We start from the raw sequence: 24120 nt of genomic DNA on the forward strand, positions 1-24120 counted from the left end.
ATATTTATGCGACTTAGTATGTTTGTTTTCGTGCATTTATGTTCTTAGTTCTTAGTTATGTTAGTAGTTTAAGCCATTTTTGTGTGTTTGTAGGTTCTATGGGCCAAGGATGCAAGAAGATGCATTTTGGAGCATTTTTGGGCTAAGATTGGATGGTGCAAACATGGAGACATGAGGATGGACGTTTTGGGCTTTTGTGTGTGCAAGTGTGTGTGTGTAATTGCAAGGATAAACACATGCAAAGAAGCCCACATGCAAACTCAAGGCAAGAGAGGGAGAAAACACATGCAAAGAAGCCCACATGCAAAGTGAAGACAAAACTCATGGCAAAGGTGAAGGAATTTGGTGTGTTTTGTGGTTGAAATGATGAAGCAAGTGTGTGCAAATGCAAAGGGGATCTAAACATGGACAGCACATGTCATATGCAAAGGAGAAACAAAGATGACAACACACACATGCAAAGAAGAAAACAGCAAGAAAGGCATGTGCAAAAGAGAAACATGGACAACCAACAAATTCGTCAAAACTGCCTGTGCAGATTAGCTGACTTTGGAAGCATGCTACGAACAGCTCCGAATGAATGAGAGAATGAGCCTTATATGCTTAGAAAGCTACGGATGTCTATTTTCTGGAGCAAGTTACAGATTGTTAATATCATTTTTCTAGAAGAAGTTATGGGCATTTTAACACTGAAAGGTTTAGAAACGGGCTAAGCAGATTTGGCTAATAAAAGGCACTTGTTTTCTGTTTTGCTTTGTCATCAACACTCAGCAGCAAATGGGGTTATGATTACACTCATTTGTCTTAGGAGCAAGTGGAAATGTACAGCTAGAAGAGAAGGCACAACACATGCAAAGGAAAGGAGAAACATGGGCTGAAAATGTGGGTGTTTGGTGCTTGAAATGATGAAGCATGTGTGTGTAAATGTAAAGGAAAATAGGGCAGAAAATGTGTGTGTGTTGTGGTTGAAATGATGAAGCATGTGTGTGTAAATGTAAAGAGGAAACATGCCAACACACACCCACATAAGCTCACATGCAAAGGAAATGGAGTGGTCCTATCTCAAGCCTATAAATACCACCTTCCATATTCATCAAAGTCATAACAGAAATTCTCTCCAAATTTAGCCAAAAACCACCCCTAGCCACACCACCCATCAATCCTAAACCTTTCCATACCATTCCCCATCCATTCTACACCATAAAAACCACCCAAAACCGTCCAAAACCTCTAGTGCCACAGCTTGCAAGTAAGGAAGGAGAAGGAACATCTTGTGCCGTGCCTAAGCCCAAGCCTTGGGAGTGTTGGAGCGTTTCTAGGTGTTTTCTATCTTTGATTTCAATGTCTAATTTTATGTATCTTTGTTTTGCAAGTATGAGGAACTAAACCCCCCTTTAGCTAGGGGGTGATTCGAAACTATGTTTATGCTTGCAATATGAATTGATTATCTTTGGTTGGAATTTCATAAGTTGTGGATTCAATTTGTTTAACCGTTTGATTGATAACTTATTTATGTATGTTTATTGAGAGTGCACGCTTAATTTTCATGCATAAATATGACGCTAGAATATAAGTGAGTTTCACTTAATCGTTATGAACTTATATTCACAAGTAGTGGAGGTTGCTTATAAACAATCGCGTTAAATGAATTCTTGGCACTAGTTTCATGCTTTTCATAGTAACGAATGCCTCGTCAACACTTATAGTTTTCATGATGCTTAATGATCTTTGATTGTATCTTTATTGTGCTTTTCACGTAAAGGACTTTTGGAGAATGTTGTGAATTGCGTTGCGCAAACCCATCCAATTCATTAACTTAAGGAGAACTTGACGGTTAATTTAAGCGGACCTAATTAACCTAGGGTGTTGAGTTTCATAATTTATCGAAAGACCAACTGAGAATCGATCTTGTATTGCAAGTGTGACATGTGTGGAGAAGAACCCCTTAAGCTATTCCATCATCCATATTTTTCATTACATTCATATTTACATTTTGCCCTTAATTATAATCTGTCCATTTAATTTAATCTCGTCAAAAACAACTCAATTTCCCCCCCCATATTTTGTTAAAGTCTTAGTCGTTCAAATCTATCTTATTTTATGCTTTTAAGTATTTGGAGTCTTTTGAACTTGTTTTGAGTCTTTTGGTTTGTCTTAGTGTTTTAAAAGTTAGTTTTATTTATTTGAGTCAAGTGTTTAGCACCCCTAGTTAATCCCCGGTTAGAACGATCCCTACTTACATCATTACTACAATTGTCACAAATAGGGTTTAATTTGTGTGCTTATATATTTCGCATCAAATTTTGGCGCCGTTGCCGGGGATTAGCAAATTTGCTAATCCCTTGGTTCTTTTCTTTTTGTTTAGTTTGTTTTTGTTTTAGTTTCTGACTTAGTTTTGTTTTCTTTGTTTTGTGTTACTCTTGATATTTGATTTAGTTTTGTTTCTTTGATTTCAGATACTAGAGAAGTAAGACATGGATTTTGCTAACATTCAAGCTCAATTGGCGAATCTTACTTCTCAATTGTCATAGATTGCCGGAAGGACCATAATGCAAAGTGTCCCTACATTTGGCATGTCCTATGGGCACGGATATCAAACTCATCAACATCCTCAATTCAATGTGAACGAAGATGCTTGGGGTTATCAAGGCTATGATCAACCAAGCAACAACATGTTTTCCAACGCTTACAATTCGGCTTGGAGAGATCATTCAAATTATATGTGGGGGGAACCTCAACAATTCCAACAAGATGGATATTGGCAGCCATATGAGGAGTTCTATTCAAGACCTATGCAGCCACCACAGCATCCCCCACAACAATTCCAATCAAATCAAAGTATGCCCATGAATTATAATGAAATTCTTGAAGGACTAATTTCTGTGGCGCAGGGTTTACGAAAAGAAGAACAATTGCCGCCATCAGAAGAGTTCTATCAGTGGCCATATGAACTGTCACAACCACCACAACAATCAACCCAATTCAATTCAGGTACGTCCTTGGATAATGATACACTTAATAAGTTACTCACCTCTTTGAATCAGGGAGTAGAAAATCAAAACCAGGAGATGCAAGACCGAGTCAAAAGATTGGACGAATTGGATATGCAAGTTAGGCAGATTGTGGAATTCATGGCACAGATTCGAGATCAAAGTGAATTTTCCAACTCAAACATTGCAAATTCAAAGGCAGAAAGTGAAATCGATGAAGCCATCACCTTGGAAGGTGACATGAAGGATGAAGCTGTCCCAGAACCATCCAAACACAGCCCGAACATGGATGAATTGCTGCTGCAAGCAGAAGAGGAGGAGGACGACCTGGGCAGTTTAGAAGAATTCTTGCTGCAAGCTCCTCAAATCCCTATGTCATCCAACTCAGGTGAGGAAGTTCTAAATTCACTTCATTCTAACATTATTCCACCGAATGTCCTTTGTCCTTGCAGGTTTTTGATTCCAAATATCAAAGAGAGTGAAAAAGACATTGTGGAAGCTCTTCCAAAGGTGCAAAGTGATATCCCAATTCTTGGTGCACCAAAACAAGTTCCCGAGGGTATTGAAACGTTCAAAGAACCTTGCACACCAAGAAAAGGGATTCAAGAAAATGAAGTGGTTGAAGCATATCAAGAATACATCCAAGAGGCTGTGCATGAGACAATCAAGCCCAAAGCAGCTGAGTTTGATAACACGGGACAAGCCACAACCATCATAGTAAACCTGGCCAAGTTCAAAGTCCCGGAAATGTTCACAGATGTGGTGTTTGTCATTGAGTTTGTGTCGGAAAAAGAAAGTAAGCCATCTTCTCCAATTTTAATTTTAATTTATACTAACATGTTTCTGATTTTGATGATTCAGGCACCCACTCTTGAATTTAAACCATTGCCGAATCATTTCAAGTATCACCTCCCATTAAAAGATAAATTCCATGCTTTGGAGCCGAGGGGAGTTTAAAGGAAAGATTCGTCCGGCTAAGGACGTTAAATCAAGCGCTTCTTGGGAGGCAACCCAAGCATTCAACGAAGGGAGACTTTGGAATCGCTAACCAAATCAGATTTGCATTCTTATACCCTTATCTTTACTGCTTTCATTTTGTTTTGTTTAGTTAGTTGTGTTATTTGGTTGATTTATGTGAGTTTGTGTTATTTAGTTTAAGTGTGGGGAAGGTTAAACAAAGTCTTTTTACATTGATTTACATATTTTACATATTAAAAAAAAAAAAAAAAAAAAAAAAAAAAAAAAAAAAACATAAAAGTAAAAATATTTTACAATGATGTGTAAACTAATAGCATTCATTGGTCAAGTGGTGCTTCAGTAGTCGGCGGAGCTTCAGCAGTCGGCGGGGCCACGGAAGGAGGAGGTATCGGAGGTTGATCAGTTGGAGCTTCACTACGAGGTGCCGCCCCAGAAGACGAAGGCAGATGCGGTTGGAACAAACCCACAAACCTCCGGTGATCAAGTAAAATCTGACCATCAGTTTCCTGCAGCTGGTCAATTTTCCTCTTCATGTTTGTGGCATAACTGTGTGCAAGCTTGTGCAATTGTTTATTTTCATGCTTGAGTCCTCTAATCTCTTCTTTGAGACTCTGTATTTCAGCCACCAACGATTCAACGTGACGGGTTCAAGCAAATAGGCGTTGGGCCATGTTGGACACAGAACCCGCACACTGCACGCTAAGAGCCAGAGACTCCTTAACCGCCAATTCATCAGACCGTCTAGCAAGCAGTCTGTTATCTCTGGGGGTGACAAGGTTCCGGGCCACCACCGCAGCGGTCATGTCATTTTTCATCACCGAATCCCCAACGGTGAGAGGACCTGTAGGGGATATGAAAGATGGGCGCCATATGTTGTCTGGTGAAGGCGGAGCTGCCTCTTCACCAATGTTCAAGTCAAAACGACGATCGGAAGGGCCAGACATTTTCTGAAGGTGTTGAGAAAGAAGAGATTGGACAGATTAAGATTTTGGAAATTGCAAGAAGGGAGTGTTTACATGAGGGAGCTCAAGTGTGTTGTGGAACACAATTAGCGCCTCTATAAAAAGAAGAAATCGGAGATGCGCTCCTCAGAGAAGCGTCCTCTCGCAAATCGAAGAGTCGGGGCTCCTTTCTCAAACGCCTGATTCTTTTCTCAAAAGAGGAGTTTCCTTTCTCAAAAGCCGGATTCTTTTCTCAAAAGAGGCGTTTCATTTCTCAAAAAATGGGCTTGCTCAGAAACCACGAGCCGAACCCCGGATTTCAAAAGATCAATTTGTCCAGACGTGTCGTCACTCGTCACATGCAACTGGCAGCTTTGCGGAAATTACGGGCAACTTTGTCAGAAAGCGCGTAATTTGTACTATTCATCCATCCACCGGCTGCCGACAATGAGTGAGAGAATAGTTCCGGTTGTGAAGAAAAGTCCTATAAGTATTTACCTTCGCCTTCCACAGCAAAGGCACACCCTCTCAGCACTTCTTCATCTCCGAGAATGCATTCCCAAAGAACCCTCTCGAGTCACTCTGTATTCCTCATTCCCTGGGATACCCCTACAAACAACCCATCCAGAGCAAAAGTATTTCATATCATAAAGGTTGAAAGCAAGAGTATCTCATATCATGCATTCTCCATGTCCTTTTCCTTGTCTTTGTTCTAACCTGCAGAACATGGAGAAATTGCTCTCGAGTACTCGTCTTCCACTGCTGATGTACTTCCAAAGAAGCTGCCACATCTACCTGAAGAACAGATAAGGCAAGCGAAAATGATACCAGCAGCATGTGGAGACAACGTACAGAAGAAACAAGCAGAGAAGAATGCAGCTTGCACAATCATCCCAGCAGAAGGAGTCTGAGATGAAGAACTAGAGAAGCTGCCACATCTGCTTGGAGAACAAATAAGGAACTGCAACATCACCAAAGAGTAAAGCTTCGCCGTACAATATCATCAAATCATCACTTGCAAGTAAAAAGCTAAGTGTCACCCCGTTCAAGAGGAAAGCTGTGGAAAGTCAACAAGCACGACCAATGATCACTTATTATTTCTTTTCATTGTCTTTTATCGTGATTTTCAATTTTTCGTTTGCAATTTCTTAATTTACATTTTGCGTTACTTAACTGAATTATTTCTTTTTCTTTGCAGGAACTTTTGGTTATTTCCACCCTTGAAGTTGATTGCAGAATTTTAGCTTGGGGGGTCATCGCTTGGTTTTACTGCAAACTAAGGAAGTTTTCAGTCCAATTGCTTTATTTTGTTTCTTATTATTTATTTATTTTATTTTTATTTGCATTATAGTGTTTTCTGACATTGGGGTATAGATTTCATGGGTCCTTTCCCTCCATCTTTTGTTTTCACTTTTATCTTGCTAGCTGTTGATTATGTTTCCAAATGGGTGGAAGCCAAAGCCACCCAACCCTCCTCTCTGTTGCTTTTACTTTGCCATGTTTATCATGTTTCCTCGTTGTTTGTTTGTTTGCTTTTGTGTGAGTTTATGTTTGAAACATTGAGGACAATGTTAGATTTAAGTGTGGGGGGGTAAACAAGTTGCTGTTGCATGATTTTCGTGGGATTTTATTCACCTATCACTTACAATGTTGTTTCTTGCTGTTTTAAGTGTTTTTAGTGTGTTTTTAAGCATGTTAGTATGTTTTGACATAAAAATCCGAAAATTTGACAAAAGTTTGAAAAAAAAAATTGTTTTGAAAAAGCCAAAAAGAGTTGTTTTTGTGTGTTTGTTTGTGTCTTAGGGTACCTTCCAACACAAATAATGAGGATTTGGTTTTTAATTGCATGACTGTTAAAGAAAGTTATAAACATGGATGGAAGTTTGATATGCTCTTGATTTATGCTTGGTTATAGTTATAGTTTACGAATTCACATGTAATCACAAAGAAAAAAAATCAGTTTTTGTAACATGCTGAAGGAAGGAACTCAAACTAACACTACAACCTTGAGAGACTTGAGCCTAATACGTTCTTTGGAGAGTTATTAATCTGTGCATTTTTGTTTTCTAAAGTCGTTGCATGATCTCATCATTCTTTGCTTGGTTGCTACTTAGAAGGCGTTTCATCATTTAGTTCCAAATGCTAGAACTTATGCCCGTTCCATTCAAAGCATGACATTGATTTGCATAACACATATTCAAGATGAAGTTGTGTAGTGAACTAGAGCCAAAAAGCTTATCCCGTGCATATTTGTTTAAGTTTAACCCCGTTGAGCCTTGTTTAGCCTGTTTTCTTTGTTAAACCACATTTCCCTTACCTAGCCTAGATTAGGACTATCCATACCCTTGTTTTTAAAGCATAATGAAGCATGACTTAAAATGAATTCCTTTTGATTGTCCTTATGCAGAAAACAAGTGTGGGGGAATGAGATTTTTGTGTTTTGTGTGCCAAAAGAAAGTAATAAGGCACGGGTTAGAAAAAAAAAAAAAAAAAAAAAAAAGAGTTTGAAATAAGTGAGGAAAGGCTCACAAGTGTTGTTTGTTGTAGAAAGGGTCCAAAAAGTTGAAATCGGCCCTAAAAAGTTGAATGAATAACCCCATTGTGTTTAAAGTTAGTTGCTGCATTCAAAGGGAATTCTAAGCATCAATTTCATTACTTTGCTTATTATGCTTTAAAAACGTTTGTTTCCTTACCTTTCATTGTTAGCCAATCAACCCTAACCCCGTTACAACCCTTAACTTCAATCTTGAGTGTTATGCGTTTCAATATGTGGAGTTTGGGATTGGTACGAGCATATGGTGTCCCTGGTTCTCGCATCTAAGTAGTAGCATTCCAGTCATGAGATCATATCTATACATGCTTAATAACTCCAGAAATTGCTTTCTTTGCTATAAACATATGTGAGTGTTCGTTTTCATGTTTACATCAATCTTCTCACATACACCTAGTGTAGGGTGTGTAGTCAGAAAATCGGAGTGAAAATAAGAGTGTATCTTGTAAGGAATTGAGCAGATTCTCTAAGGCATGTTACTACATTCAAAACATAGTTTTAATTGGTTATATGTGAACTAGTATGTGGTGACTATGATTAAGTATGTGCTCAAGGGTAGGGAAGGCCAAAATATGTGGTTATGATGATCTTTTGCATGTCATGTTGCATTGAAAATCCCTAAGGTAAATTTTGGAAGGTTTAGGTTTTGTTTTGTTCTTATGTTTTGTTTCTTTGTTTTGCTCGAGGACTAGCAAAAGCTAAGTGTGGGGGAATTTGATAGGAGCATATTTATGCGACTTAGTATGTTTGTTTTCGTGCATTTATGTTCTTAGTTCTTAGTTATGTTAGTAGTTTAAGCCATTTTTGTGTGTTTGTAGGTTCTATGGGCCAAGGATGCAAGAAGATGCATTTTGGAGCATTTTTGGGCTAAGATTGGATGGTGCAAACATGGAGACATGAGGATGGACGTTTTGGGCTTTTGTGTGTGCAAGTGTGTGTGTGTAATTGCAAGGATAAACACATGCAAAGAAGCCCACATGCAAACTCAAGGCAAGAGAGGGAGAAAACACATGCAAAGAAGCCCACATGCAAAGTGAAGACAAAACTCATGGCAAAGGTGAAGGAATTTGGTGTGTTTTGTGGTTGAAATGATGAAGCAAGTGTGTGCAAATGCAAAGGGGATCTAAACATGGACAGCACATGTCATATGCAAAGGAGAAACAAAGATGACAACACACACATGCAAAGAAGAAAACAGCAAGAAAGGCATGTGCAAAAGAGAAACATGGACAACCAACAAATTCGTCAAAACTGCCTGTGCAGATTAGCTGACTTTGGAAGCATGCTACGAACAGCTCCGAATGAATGAGAGAATGAGCCTTATATGCTTAGAAAGCTACGGATGTCTATGTTCTGGAGCAAGTTACAGATTGTTAATATCATTTTTCTAGAAGAAGTTATGGGCATTTTAACACTGAAAGGTTTAGAAACGGGCTAAGCAGATTTGGCTAATAAAAGGCACTTGTTTTGTGTTTTGCTTTGTCATCAACACTCAGCAGCAAATGGGGTTATGATTACACTCATTTGTCTTAGGAGCAAGTGGAAATGTACAGCTAGAAGAGAAGGCACAACACATGCAAAGGAAAGGAGAAACATGGGCTGAAAATGTGGGTGTTTGGTGCTTGAAATGATGAAGCATGTGTGTGTAAATGTAAAGGAAAATAGGGCAGAAAATGTGTGTGTGTTGTGGTTGAAATGATGAAGCATGTGTGTGTAAATGTAAAGAGGAAACATGCCAACACACACCCACATAAGCTCACATGCAAAGGAAATGGAGTGGTCCTATCTCAAGCCTATAAATACCACCTTCCATATTCATCAAAGTCATAACAGAAATTCTCTCCAAATTTAGCCAAAAACCACCCCTAGCCACACCACCCATCAATCCTAAACCTTTCCATACCATTCCCCATCCATTCTACACCATAAAAACCACCCAAAACCGTCCAAAACCTCTAGTGCCACAGCTTGCAAGTAAGGAAGGAGAAGGAACATCTTGTGCCGTGCCTAAGCCCAAGCCTTGGGAGTGTTGGAGCGTTTCTAGGTGTTTTCTATCTTTGATTTCAATGTCTAATTTTATGTATCTTTGTTTTGCAAGTATGAGGAACTAAACCCCCCTTTAGCTAGGGGGTGATTCGAAACTATGTTTATGCTTGCAATATGAATTGATTATCTTTGGTTGGAATTTCATAAGTTGTGGATTCAATTTGTTTAACCGTTTGATTGATAACTTATTTATGTATGTTTATTGAGAGTGCACGCTTAATTTTCATGCATAAATATGACGCTAGAATATAAGTGAGTTTCACCTAATCGTTATGAACTTATATTCACAAGTAGTGGAGGTTGCTTATAAACAATCGCGTTAAATGAATTCTTGGCACTAGTTTCATGCTTTTCATAGTAACGAATGCCTCGTCAACACTTATAGTTTTCATGATGCTTAATGATCTTTGATTGTATCTTTATTGTGCTTTTCACGTAAAGGACTTTTGGAGAATGTTGTGAATTGCGTTGCGCAAACCCATCCAATTCATTAACTTAAGGAGAACTTGACGGTTAATTTAAGCGGACCTAATTAACCTAGGGTGTTGAGTTTCATAATTTATCGAAAGACCAACTGAGAATCGATCTTGTATTGCAAGTGTGACATGTGTGGAGAAGAACCCCTTAAGCTATTCCATCATCCATATTTTTCATTACATTCATATTTACATTTTGCCCTTAATTATAATCTGTCCATTTAATTTAATCTCGTCAAAAACAACTCAATTTCCCCCCCCATATTTTGTTAAAGTCTTAGTCGTTCAAATCTATCTTATTTTATGCTTTTAAGTATTTGGAGTCTTTTGAACTTGTTTTGAGTCTTTTGGTTTGTCTTAGTGTTTTAAAAGTTAGTTTTATTTATTTGAGTCAAGTGTTTAGCACCCCTAGTTAATCCCCGGTTAGAACGATCCCTACTTACATCATTACTACAATTGTCACAAATAGGGTTTAATTTGTGTGCTTATATATTTCGCATCACACACGCACACCCATCATCATCACCAACCTCGTATTTCTCCCTCTCCTTCTCGTCTCTGCAACTCGGCGAACTCCGGCGAGGCCATGCGTGTCGACTCACTTTCCAAACACCTCTGACGGTTTCACGATACAGCTCCGGCATTCTTCTCCGAGCAGTCATGGTCTGATATTATCGATAATTTCGATAATATCGCGATATTATCCCGAAAACCATTTGGATATTGAAAAAAAAATCGGTTCCCTTAAAAACCGATAATATCGGCGATATATCGCTGATATTATCGGCATTTCGGACCATGTGCGCAATAAGGGATCTCTAGCCTTCAAACCGTTTGAGGGAGAATACCCTATGATATGATTAAGAATCTCTGGCCAGAGTATGAATGAGATTTAGAAAGTCGTTCCAAATCACATTCAAGATAATCATATAACTAAAAGAATCACATTGGATAGTAGACATGAATAGACTATCAAATGAAACAATGTGGTCAAGAGTATTGTGTTAGAGAAATATTGTATTGCATTGTAATCCTAAACTGAATAGGTTCACCACCTCTTCTGATTAGCTTGGGTAGCCATGATATATTGCTAGGTGTCACTCATGGTTTGTGGAAGCCCTAAAGGTGTATACTCACTAAAGGGAGAATTGAAAGTATATTTCAATTCACAATCGATTTGAAGAGTTCTAATTGCCCACTGCCTCGCTAAAAGAAACCTAATGGATCGTACACCGTGTAAGGTAGATATTGAAGAAATAATGGAGATGAGTAAGGATAATTAAATATTTAATTATTTATGGCTAGGATTAATTAATATGTTAATTAATCAAACAAATATGTTCATAATAGACCTTGGGTTGGTTTTGGGCCACAAGGCCCAATGGGATTTGAATATCAACTCAAATAACTCAAGTTGTGTGACAACTTGAAACATAAAGGGCCACAAAGCCCAAAGAACCCAATATGGCGGGCCATAAGAGTGAGCGGTAGTGAACTTGGCTTAATTGCAAGTTTGCCATTCCATTGTGAGGTGGTATAAAGGCAACTTTATAGAAATTTCATCCTTAGGGTTTTCTTTGGAGAAAAGATGAGAACACAAAGCTCTCTTGACTCTCTAGGAGGCTAGCCACCTTGGAAGAGATTACTAGCATCTATCTCTTCCTAGGTCACTTATCTCTTCATCAATGCTCTCCTTGGTGTGGAGACTTAGAGGTTCTCTATTTTGGGAACTTGGAGAATCCATTCATCCATCCTCCTCCAAGAAATCCATGGAGCTAAGAAGAAAGGAATGAAGGCCCTCTCTCTTGGATGATTAGCCTTTGCTTATGCAAAGAGGATTCAACAAAGGTATAAGATTTCTCAACTCACTTTGTTTTTTAGTTGAGTCTTGGTTCACTACAACTACTAGGCTTCGAATTTCATGGGTTAAGTTTTGTTTTTGAGTGCATACAAGCATGATTCCACCTTTTAATTGTTAATAACATGCATAGATGTTGCTCAAGTGAACTAGTTTCACAAATAATTTCCTTCACACACAGTGTACCAATATGGATCCTCAAATGAGGATGTGAATCTTTGTCATTATGATTCTCCTTTGAAATGAGCCCTTGCACCATTAGAGAGATAAGAATGTCAACGTTCCTGAATAATGATGCGAATTAGCATGAACATTGCTCACTATGTCTCATCTCGATCCCTGTACCACACAAGTATGATAAGTAAGTACGATGTATTCTACCTTTTAGAATGTTGCTCCAAACATATTTCTCTGGTCTAGCTAAAGTTACGAGATCATATATCAACTACGAACATGCATGCAAGGATAGATGTACCTAACATAAATTAAGTTAACATCTCCAAAGGGTGTGCCGCCCTTGAATGATAGTTCGATGCCTCTCTTCGATGACTTGGTACCCGGTAGCTAGCTAATCAATATGTCTTTGGCCTAAAGCACGACTGATTAATCGGTTTGTAGCATTCACTTCCCTAGAAGAGGAAGAATAACACACAATTTGAATCCTTACTTGATCAATGTCTTAATCATTTCCATTTCATGAGATTAATTTGAATTGTCCCAAGACTTAAAGTTCTTGGTCCAGTATACTAGTATGGGTGAAATATGAAATTGGAATGAGATTATCATCCATGATGTTTCAACTACATGGTATTTACAGACATAAATGAAAAGCGACAATATTGAATCGCATTTCGTTGATTAGTGACAATATAGATTTGATTGGTGAAATTACAATCCAGGTTGAATTAGATTCCTTACCCAATAGTGTTTGGGCCTCTTGTTCCTACACTGTCTAAGGTAACCATATAGTGTTCCAAGTAGGAAATTAAGCGTAATGAGATGAATGAAATAGTGCGATGTAATGCATGCCTCATGGCACAAGGTTTCTCTTAAACTACATGGATTGATTGTAGCATTATGGATGTGGTTAGTGCTTCTCCATAAAGATATTGAAACGTAGATTTACAGATAAGTTCTCAAAAAATTACATGGACTAGTTCAAATAGTTCCAAACTACGAAACACCCTTTCAACTCAAATGAGGCGTTCACTTTATGGATTGAAACAATTCGGGTGAATTTGTTATACTTGCCTAAGTGGTTATTGGATCATCTGGGATACATTAATAATTATGTCTTTGCCTTTTAAAGAAGAAGTATTTCGAATTGTTAAAGTTGCAGTTTATCGACGACATAAACCTCACTAGACTCTAGAAAGAGCTTTAGAAAATTGTCTCACACCTGAAGACAAAATTTAAGATGAAGGATCTTGGAAAATCTCATTTATTCCTTGACGTAAAGTTTGAACATTGTTATGATAGTCCTATAGAACACTAGTTAAACTACACCCATAAGGTGTTACCTTTTGAGTACACCTGTAATCATCCATATGCCAAATGCAAATGAGACCCTTGAAAAGATTATGGAACCTGTAGTTCCATATTTAAGTTCAACTTTGCACTTTGTTATAGTTAGCTCATTGCATTAGACATGACATCTCATTTGCTGTTAATTTATTAGTAAAGATATAGCATTGCGCCTACATGCAACCACTAATTTGGACATTTTTCTGTTACTATGGGTTTGGGCTTATCCCTACACATCCTAAGCAAATCCAACCCCCTAATCCTCAGGATAATGCTAGAATTCTTTGTTATGCTGACGCATGTTACTTATCAAACCCGCACAAGGCATGTTCCCAAATAGATATCACAATATCTTGGAGATCCAAGATATAGACCTTAGTTATGAAATCTTCGAATCTTTCCAAGACTACACCTTAGCATGCCACACACAAGAGTATGGTTAAGAGCTCTTGTTGAGAAAGTAATTATGATTTTTCATCCATTGTTGAGTTCTAATTACAATCCATAAAGATAATGCTGTATGTATCAACCAAACAAAGACATGATACATCAACGAAGTCACCACCAAGCAAAGAATTAAAAGATAAGTCAACCATATGCAATCCCAAGACAACCTTGACGGCCTCTTCACGAAGCTACCGTCAAAGTCAACCTTTCAGATGCTTGTACGAGAAATTAGTATGTGAAACTATCTCATATACAAAAGCTAAGTGTGGGGGAATTTGATAGGAGAATATTTATGTGACTTTGTTATCTTATTTGTTTGCATTTACTTAGTTAATTTCCATTTATTTTGGTAATTTAAGTTATTTTCGTATTATTGAAGGTCCAGTTCGTAAAGATGACAATAAATGGCAAAATTGAGCAATTTGGAGCATTTTTAGACTTGGATTGGATAGCATGCGTGGATAGCATATGGGCTGGACGTTTTTTATGTTTAAATGGTGTTAGACAAGTGCTAAAATTTGGAGAAATTAAAGTTGAAGCTTGGAAGGCAATGAATTACACAAGAAAGAGGAATCCTAGTAGGAGAGGAACATTATCTTATCCTATCTTATCCAACCTTATCTTATCTTATCTTATCTTATCTCCAGCTGTAAGGAGGAATCCTAATCACATTTCATCACTCTCTACCTGATTCTTAGAGTTCTAAACTAATTTAAAATGCCAAAACCTTTTCCTCCTTGGATTCAGTCGCCCCTTCTATATATATGAAATTCCTGCAATGATTTTAGGGTGCCACGCCTACCATTCATCCATTGAAGCTGCTGGAATTTTTAGAGTTCTTTCTATCTTTGTTTCAAGTTTCAATGTTTATTTTAAATTGCTTTTCAGTTATGATGAATATGCGTAACTAATTTTCTTTTTAGCTAGAGGTGAATTCGAAGCCATGATCATATGTTTTATATAAATTGATTACATCCAATTATTGTTTCATAAAACATGAATGCGATTTACTTATCTGCTTTATAGAGAACTTATTCTTGTATGTTTATTAAGGATGCATACTTAGTTTGCATGCAGGAATTTGATGCTAAAATATAAGGGAATTTCACCTAATTGTTATGAACTTATATTTGTACGTAGTAAAAGTCACTAGTCATGATTAAGTTAAGTAAATTCTTGGGAGGAGTATCATGCTTTTCATAGTTACGAATGCTTTGTCAATGCTTATGATTTTCATAGAACTTAATGATCTTTGAGATGTATCTCTATCATGCTTTTCATAGATAGGGAACTTGAAAAGAATAATTTGGTTGCGTCACTGAGTCCAATTCAATGAACTTAGGAAAATCTGAGAGTTAATTAGTGATGTTCACAGTTAATTTAGGGCATTGTCATTCATGATTTATAGGAAAAATAACTGGAAATCGATTTGTATGCATATGATTCATGTGTGGAGAAGAATCCTTTAGCTATCCTTTCATCCATATTTCATTCACAACTTAATTTACTAGCTGCTGTTTACTTGTGTTTTAATTAAATTCGTCCAAAATCCCCCCCAGTCATTGTTTTGATGTTAGTTTGACTTAGTTTTCAGTTTTATAAGTTTAATTTGTGTTGATTAGCATCCATTCTAATCCCGGAATAGAACGATCCCTACTTACTCATACTACGATTGCATAATATACATGGTTTAAATTGTGTGTTAGATTTTACCACATCAAATTTGGGCGCCATTGCCGAGGATTAGTAAAATTACTAATCCCTCTGTCTTTGCTTATTTTTCTTTTGATATTTGATTTAGTTTTATTTCTTTGATTTTAGGTACTAGAGAAGCAAGACGTGGCAATTGCTAATCTTCAAGCTCAAATGGCGAATCTTACTTCTTTTATGTCGCAGTATATCGAAAGGTTTACAATGCAAAGTGTGGCTACATTTGATATGTCCTACAGGCAAGGATATCAAACTAATCAACATCCTCAACTAATTGAGAATGGAGGTTGGGATAGTGTCAATGCTTGGGGTTATCAGGGCCATAATCAATCAAGGAACAACTTGTTTTCCAACACTTACAATCCAGGTGGGAGAGATCATTCAAAATTTATGTGGAGGGAACCTCAACAAGTTCAACAAGAAGGATATTGGCAGCCATCTGAGGAGTTCTATTGAAGACCTATGCAACCACCACAATCTCCCTCATAACAATTCCAACCAAATTCAAGTATGCCAATGGAATATGTTAAAATTCTTCAAACACTAAATACTTCTTGTGCTTATTTGACTCAAGATCTAGAAAACCAAGCTAAAGAGATGGTCGAATTGAAAAGTCAACTTGGACAGATAAGAGAATTCATTGGACAAATTCGAGAACAAAGTGAACTCTCCAGCTCAACTATAGTCAATTCGATAGGAGATTTTGAAATCGCTAAAGCTATCACTTTGGGAAGTCGTATAGAGGTTGGAGCTAGACCAAAGATGTCCAAACATAGCCTAGAAGTGGACAAAGAGCTATTGTCCAAAGAGGAGGAGGAAGACTTAGCCATGGCAAGCTTAGAAGAAGCCTTGTCGCAGCACCCAATCATCTATAATCCTATAGTCGTAGCTACCCTAGCTCCACCACCATTCAATCCTAGTAAGGTTGTTCCAAGTTCAATTCTTTCTAACCTTATTTCACCAAATGTCCCTATTCCTTGTAGGTTCTTGCAATCCAAGAAAGAAGAGAAAGAGAAAGACATATTAAAACCTTTCCAAAGGTGCAATTTAATATTCCGATTCTTGGTACAATAAAGCAAGTTTCAGCATGTGCTAAATTTTTTAAAGAGCTTTGTACAACAAGAATGAGGATTCAAGAGAAAGAAGTGGCTAGGGAATATCTAGAATTCATTAAAGAGGATGTATTTGAGGCAACCATCTCCAAAGAAGTTGGATTTTATAACACGAGACAAGTCACTGCCCTCACACCAAATCTAGGCTGGTCATACTCTTTATGTGCATTCTATGTGCATCTTGAAGATATTTAGTTTTGACTTAATGCAATTTATCGCTTTTCTCATTGGACTATGGATCTTATCCTACCTTGGGTTTTACCCTAACCAATTTTTGTGACTTTTTCTATTTATGCATTCTTCCATTTATTGTTTAGACTTGCATTCGCTCATTGTGCCGACTAGACGAGACGACTTCTTAACTCTTTCTACACCATCACATGCATGATACGCCACTTAGTTGAGAATTTACACATCAAGAATGAGTGATGTAGTCCTAAATTCATTAGAAGAGTGATTGTATAAATCCTGGTAGTTATGTGTAAAAATCTACTAGTTGTATCGTATTACTTAGAAAGCAAGGATTCTCTCTCCCTTATTAGTATAAATAAAGGCACAAAGCATGATGAACAACACCTAAAATTCCTCAAGCCCTTGAAGGAAAACTTTTGTCTAACTAAGAACATTTGAGCATACGGGTATGCATATTAACACTTAAAGTAGGCATGCACTAAAAAACAATTTTACAATCCATGACTTCAAATCCGAGTGAATGGCGTCAATCATGACTCTTTACAAATTAGAGAAAAGAAGGTCTTCAAGTTCTCTCCAAGTTCCTTTCCTCAAATCTTTTAGGAGAAAAGGATAAGCAAATGAGCAAACATTCAAGGAGAAAAGATCAACCACAAGGAAGCATCCTAGGAGAGAGTACTTGAAGACCCTTCACTTGGATGAGAAAGTTATGGGGTGAATCATGTTCATAGGGTTATCACCCAAGTGGAGGGTTTTCAAGTTCTCTTCGAGCTCTTGGGATGCTTCCTTGTGGTTGATCTTCTCTCCTTGAATGTTTACTCATTTGCTTGTCCTTTGCTCCTTGAGGATTTAAGGAAAAAAATCTCCAAAGCTTGCAATGTTGCAAATAGGGATGGCAATGGATCGGATTGGATTCGGATGTGCCATCCCCATACCTGAACCTGTTTATTTTCCCCTTACCCGAACGGTTATTCCCCGTAACTGAACCTGTCAGGTAATGGATTACCCATCGGGTAACGGTTTTCTCCGTTTGTTTTCCCATGATGTTCCAGTTCCTTCCTCACTTTTTATTTCTGAATCTTCGACAGCAATGCAACACCATGAAAATTTTGCAACTACAATTCAACTTTAATGTGAGGAATCAAATAGAAAACCAAGTAAAAAACTTTCAAAAATAAAAAGTGAAGCAATAGAGGCAACGAGTAAGAACCCCAAATCAATTCAATTGGGGTGATGGTACGAGAGGGACGAGGATAAAGAGTGGGAGATTACAGAGATGGTGTGGGGTCTAGAGGGTGTGGGGTCTAGAGGGTGTGGTTTGACTGTTTGAGGGCTCGCCAGAGACGGTGGGGTGGTGTGGGTGGTGGTGCCGTGTGTGCGTAGATCGGGAGAAATGAAGAACTGAGGATGGTGTAATAAGGAGAGGGAGAGAAAGAGTTGTGATTGGATGAGGGAGAGAAGATGGTGGTGTGTTCTTTTTTTTTTGGGTAAAAGACTGTTTACTACCCTCAAGTTTAGTGGTTTTCAACATTTAGTACATCAATTTTTTTTCGTCTCAGAGTCATACCTAAAGTGTAAATTTTTGGACAGTCTCATACATTTGTTAGTCAAAATGTTAAGTCTCCAGTTAACTGTGACGTGGCGCCCATGTGGCCAATGACTGGGCGCCAGGTGGGTCGCCACGTGTGTCCACGTGTTTTTGTTTTTTTTTTTGTAAGAGGGGTTTCAGTGAAAAAAAAAATTCAAAATTCAAAAATAAAAAATCACGACCCCCCATCTTACCCAGAAAGGTGAAAAAGTGAAAAGTGAAACCACTTTTCACTCCCTCAGAAAATCGCGACCTCCCATCTCCGTCGAAACCCACGGGCCGTCACTCGACCTCGCCGTCGCTCCACCTCGCCGTCCGCTCAACCTCGCACGCTATCGCTCCACCTCAAAATTTAAAAATCGCGACCCCCATCTCACCCAGAAAAAGTGAAAAGGTGAAAAGTGAAACCACTTTTCACTCCCCAGAAAATCACGACCCTCCATCTCGGTCCGAAACCCTACCCACGGGCCGTCACTCGACCTCGCCGTCGCTCCACGTCGCCGTCGCTAGACCTCGCACGTCGTCGCTCCACGTCGCCGTCGCTCGACCTCGCACGCCGTCGTACGTTGTGCACACGTTTCTGGGAAAGATTGTCGTGAAGCCATCGCTGCCGATGGGGTGGGATAAAAGGAGGATCGAAGTGGGTGAAACACCACTTTATCATAAGTAACCTACCTTTTTCGATTTTTCAATTTTGAATTGTAAGGATTAGGGATCTGTGAGTTCCATTGGTTTTTTTCAATCGTGGTCCCCGTGGTTTTGCTTTCAATTTTTCAATTGTTTGTCTTCAATCGTGGTCCCCGTGGTTTTGCTTTCAATTTTTCAATTGTTTGTCTTCAATCATGGTCCCCATTGGTTTTGTTTTCACCTTTTTTCTATGGTTTAAGGAAAAAAGGTGGAACTGTATTCATGGTCCCCATGGTTTTGTTTTCACCTTTTTTCCTCATGGTCCTACTAGTGTTTTCACCTTTTTCCCCGTGTGCCTCCAGGATTTTATGTTGTTTTCACCTTTCTCCTTGACTTTGCAGGCATGCCCGAATTATTTAGCCTTAAAATTAACCACGGTGGGAAGTGGTCTGAAAGTGCATATACGGGAGGGTTTGAGGCTTGGTTTGATTATGTAGACAAAGACTTCATGTCTTTTTTCGAGATTGATGAAATGGTTAAAGAGTTAGGATATGATGGGTTTATGTTGTATCACTATAGGATTCCTGGGATGTCTTATTGTGAGAGATTAAGGCTGATTGAACGGGACCAAGATGTGGGTGAAATGTGCAAGTATGTTCCAGGGGTTAGGGAAATAGAAATGTACCTAGAACATCTAAGTCCGAAAGAAGCTGCCTTGAAACATAAGCTTTTGATGAATGTAGATGAGAGTGCCATATTAAAAAAAGGTGTCATTATAGAAGATATTGAGGAATCGAGTGTGGCAATTTCGATTACAAAGGGAAGTGGATCAAAACTGAAGAAGGGTAGAGCAAAAGGGGGTGCGGATGACTTAGAAAAACGGCTATGTCTTTTGAATGACATAGCCGACAATGGTGATGATGAACATGAGGCTGAAGCAACTGAGGGAGGACAAGGAAGTGGAGATAAGGCTGAAGCAACTGAGGAAGGACAAGGAAGTGGAGATGAGGCTGAAGATGGTCCTCTCAATGCTGATGATGAAGGTGATGAAGGTGATGAAACTGAAGAAGGTCATGAAGCTGAAGAAGTTAATGAAGGGACCGAAGTAGAAGCTAATGAAGGTAAAATTTTTGAAACATTTATTTTTACAATTTTAATTTCAGTATTCAATTATTTTTTCAAAGTTTAGGTTTTTAACAAATATGCATTGTTTGTGGCAGTAAATGCAGAGGATGACACTACATATAGTGAGTTTGTGGACAATGACTACAATTTGGAAGATGATGATCGTCGTGCAGTAGATGATACGGCTGTAGAAAGTGTCGTTGGAGATGCTGAAAGGGGTGAAGGGGTTGCTGAAATGGGTGAATGGGTTGGGAACCAACATCCAGAAGACATTATTGATGCAAGAGATGTAGAAGACGTTCCCCTTGATGATAAGAGACAAGACTCAGATGGCTTGAACAGTGTTGACGATTCAGGTTCAGAATGTGATGAGAAGGTCATCTACCTTGAGTTTAATGAAGAAGCCGACAGGGATGATCCAAAGTTTGAAAAGGGATTAAAGTTCAGAGATGCTGCACAGTTGAGAGAGGCAGTGTGGTCTCACTCCATTAAGCACGGTGCACATTTTATTAAGCTAAAAAGGAATGAGAAATGGAAGATTAGTGCAAGGTGTGAGAAAAACTGTCCATGGAGATTGTATGCTTCCAGGATGTACAATGAAGATCCTAACTGCAAAATGGCATGGCTTGTGAAAAGGTATGTGGACAAGTTCAGACTCAACCCAAGCATGCCCATCACTACATTTGTGGAAACAGTGAAAGAGGAAAGAATGGTTGAGATCCACATTAAGACAGCCTACAGAGTGAGAGCACAGTGTTTGAAAATCATTGAGGGGAGTCACTTGGATCAGTACACAAAGTTGTGGGAGTACTGTGATAAGCTTAGGAGGACAAACCCGGGTAGTACAGTTCAGATGAAGGTGCTGCCCTATGATGATGCTCATGTGATATTCCAGAGGATTTATATTTGTTTGGGGGCTTGCAAAAATGGATTTAAGAATGGATGTAGGCAGCTTGTAGGGTTGGATGGTTGTCACTTAAAGGGAGTGTTCAAAGGACAGTTACTGTCTGCAGTGGGAATGGATGCAAATAACCAAACTTGGGTTGTTGCATATGCTATAGTAGAGCTTGAGAACAAGGACAGTTGGGTTTGGTTTCTGGAACTACTAGCTGCTGACTTGGGAATTGTGAACCAGCGTGCTTGGACTTTCATTTCTGACAAACAAAAGGGTTTAATACCAGCTTTTGAGAAGGTGCTGCCTAATTATAATCATCGGTTCTGTGTTAGGCACTTATACACTAACTCCAAGGCAGATGGGTTTAAAGGGAAAGGATTAAATGATGCCTTGTGGAATGCTGCCAAGGCAACAACCATCGCTGATTTTAGGGAGAGTATGGCTGAGGTGAATAGGCTGAATGAAAAAGCTTATAAATGGTTGGAGAAGAGACCAGCCTTGCATTGGAGTAGGTCACACTTTGAGACACACACTCAGTGTGACATTCTGTTAAACAACCTCTGTGAAAGCTTCAATTCTTTTATCCTAAGGTCTAGGGACAAGCCTATTATTACCATGCTGGAAACTATAAGAGTTTTATTGATGAAGAGGATATGGTTGAGAAGAGATGCAATGAGGAAGGATAAAGGAGCAATCTGCCCAAAAATCCAGAAGAAGTTAGAGGAGTACAAACTGAAAAGCTCACACACTGTAGCTACATGGTCTGGAGGAGACAAATTTGAAGTGGATGAAGGCAGAGGCAATGTATTTATGGTGGATTTGAATGGGTGCTCTTGCTCATGTAGAAGATGGGATTTGACAGGCTTTCCTTGCATACATGGTTGCTCGGCCATCTATTATGCAAGGAGACAGCCTGAGGAATTTGTTTCCTCTTGGTACAAGAAGGAGAAGTACTTTGAAGCTTACGAAAACTTGATTCAACCCGTCCAAGGCATGAAATTTTGGGAGCCATCTGAAAACAAATGCATTCTTCCTCCAACTTTTAAAAGGCAGCCAGGGAGACCAAAAAAGAGGAGACATAGGGAGGCTGATGAAAATGAATTCAAGTTAAGCAAGAGAGGGCAAAAAAGTGTGAAATGTAGTGTTTGCAAGGCCTCAGGACACAACAAGGCCAGATGCCCTACCACTCATCCTCCTCCAGCTGCTAGAAAAGGAAGAAAAAGCAAGAAAAATGAGGTATATGGGTTCATTTCTTAAGTGAATTTTGATATTTTTTGTTGATTTTTCATTTCTTAAGTAAATTTGTTATCTGTGAAGTGTACTATCTGTCAGTGCTAATGCTATATGGGTTCATTACTTAGGCCTCAACATCTAAGGCATCACAACCCTCTCAGTCATCTCAGCCATGCACTCAGGAAGCTCCACAACCTTCATCTCAGCCAACTCAAGCCTCTCAAACCACTTCAAAGTCTACTGCAAGAGGTCAGAAAAGGAGGAGGAATGTTCCATGATGTTGCTTTAATGCTTTAGGTTGTTTAAGGGTTCATTTTGTTATAGTTGAATATGCCCTTAGTTTTTTTGGAAACAACTTTTTGATAGATCTTTATGAAGGAATATTTTTGTGAAAACATGTTCATTTAAGCAACATCAATAAGCATGCAATTAACAATTAAAGGCGGAATCATGCTAGCATGCACTTAAAAACAAAACATTAACCATGAAATTCAAAGCCTAGTAGATTGGTGAACCAAAACTCAACTCAAAACAAAGTGAGTTGAAATTGTACCTTTGTAGATTCCTCTTTGCATAAGCAAAGGCTAATCACCCAAAGAGAGGGCCTTCATTCCTTGCATAATAAATCTATGGATTTGGATGGATGAATAGGTTTCTCCAAGTTCCCAAAATTGAGAACCTCTAAGTCTCTTCACCAAGGAGAGATTGGAGAAGAAATGAGTGACCTTGGAGTAGTGGGATTGCAAGATGCACCCCCAAGGTGGCCGGCCTCTTTAGAGAGAAATGGAGAGACAAGTTCTCACCAATTTTCTCCAAAACAAACCCTTAATGAATTTTAGCTATAAAGTCATATTTATACCTTTATTCATTTGAGTGGCAAACTTGTAAATAAGTCCAAGTTCACTACCCTAAACAATATGGCCGGCCATTAGGATATTTTGGACTAATTGGGCCTTTGTGAATCATTATTCATTAAGTTGTCATACAACCTAAGTCAATGGGTTTGACGTTCGAAGCCCATTGGGCCTAAACGTCCAAAACTATCCCGAGGTCTTTTAACGAACTTATTCGTTTGATTAATTAACATATTAATTAATCCTTGCCATAAATAAATGATTAAACCATTTAATCATTCTTACTCATCTCCGTTTAATCTCCAATCTCCACCTCTTATGGTGTGCGATCCATTAGGTTCCTTTTAGCGAGGCAGTGGGCGATTAAAACCATTTCAAATCGATTGTGAATTGAAACTTGCTTTCAATTCTCCCTTTAGTGATTATACACGTTTAGGGCTTCCACAAACCATGAGTGACACCTTGCAGCATATCATGGTTACCCAAGCTAATCAGAAGAGGTAGAGAAAACCTATTCAGTTTGGGATTACAAATGCAATACGGTCTTTCTCTAATACAATACTCTTGACCACATTGTTTGGTTTGATAGTTTATTTATTCATGTCTACTATCCAATGTGATTCGTGTGCTTATATGATTTCCTTGAATGTGATTCGGAACGCATTCCCAAATCTCATTCATACTCTGGCCAGAGATTCTAAATCATATCATAGAGTATTCTCCCTCAAACGGTTTGAAGGTTAGAGATCCCTTGTTGCGCATTCACTTGCCTCCATGACTAAGTGGCTTAACCCCAACGATGTCGTGGACACCCCGATGGGGTGACTTTGACATAATCAAAGATCAAGGACTTAACCACAAGACAACTGTGATGCCTCATGTCAAAGGACTAATTTGCATTATCCCAAACATGAGTTCTCATGTGACATGAGTATGAGAACTCTTCGTTCATCACGTTCAGTGAACTCATTCT

Source organism: Malus domestica, chromosome 07 (assembly GCF_042453785.1).
Source record: "Malus domestica chromosome 07, GDT2T_hap1".
Lineage (NCBI taxonomy): Eukaryota > Viridiplantae > Streptophyta > Magnoliopsida > Rosales > Rosaceae > Malus > Malus domestica.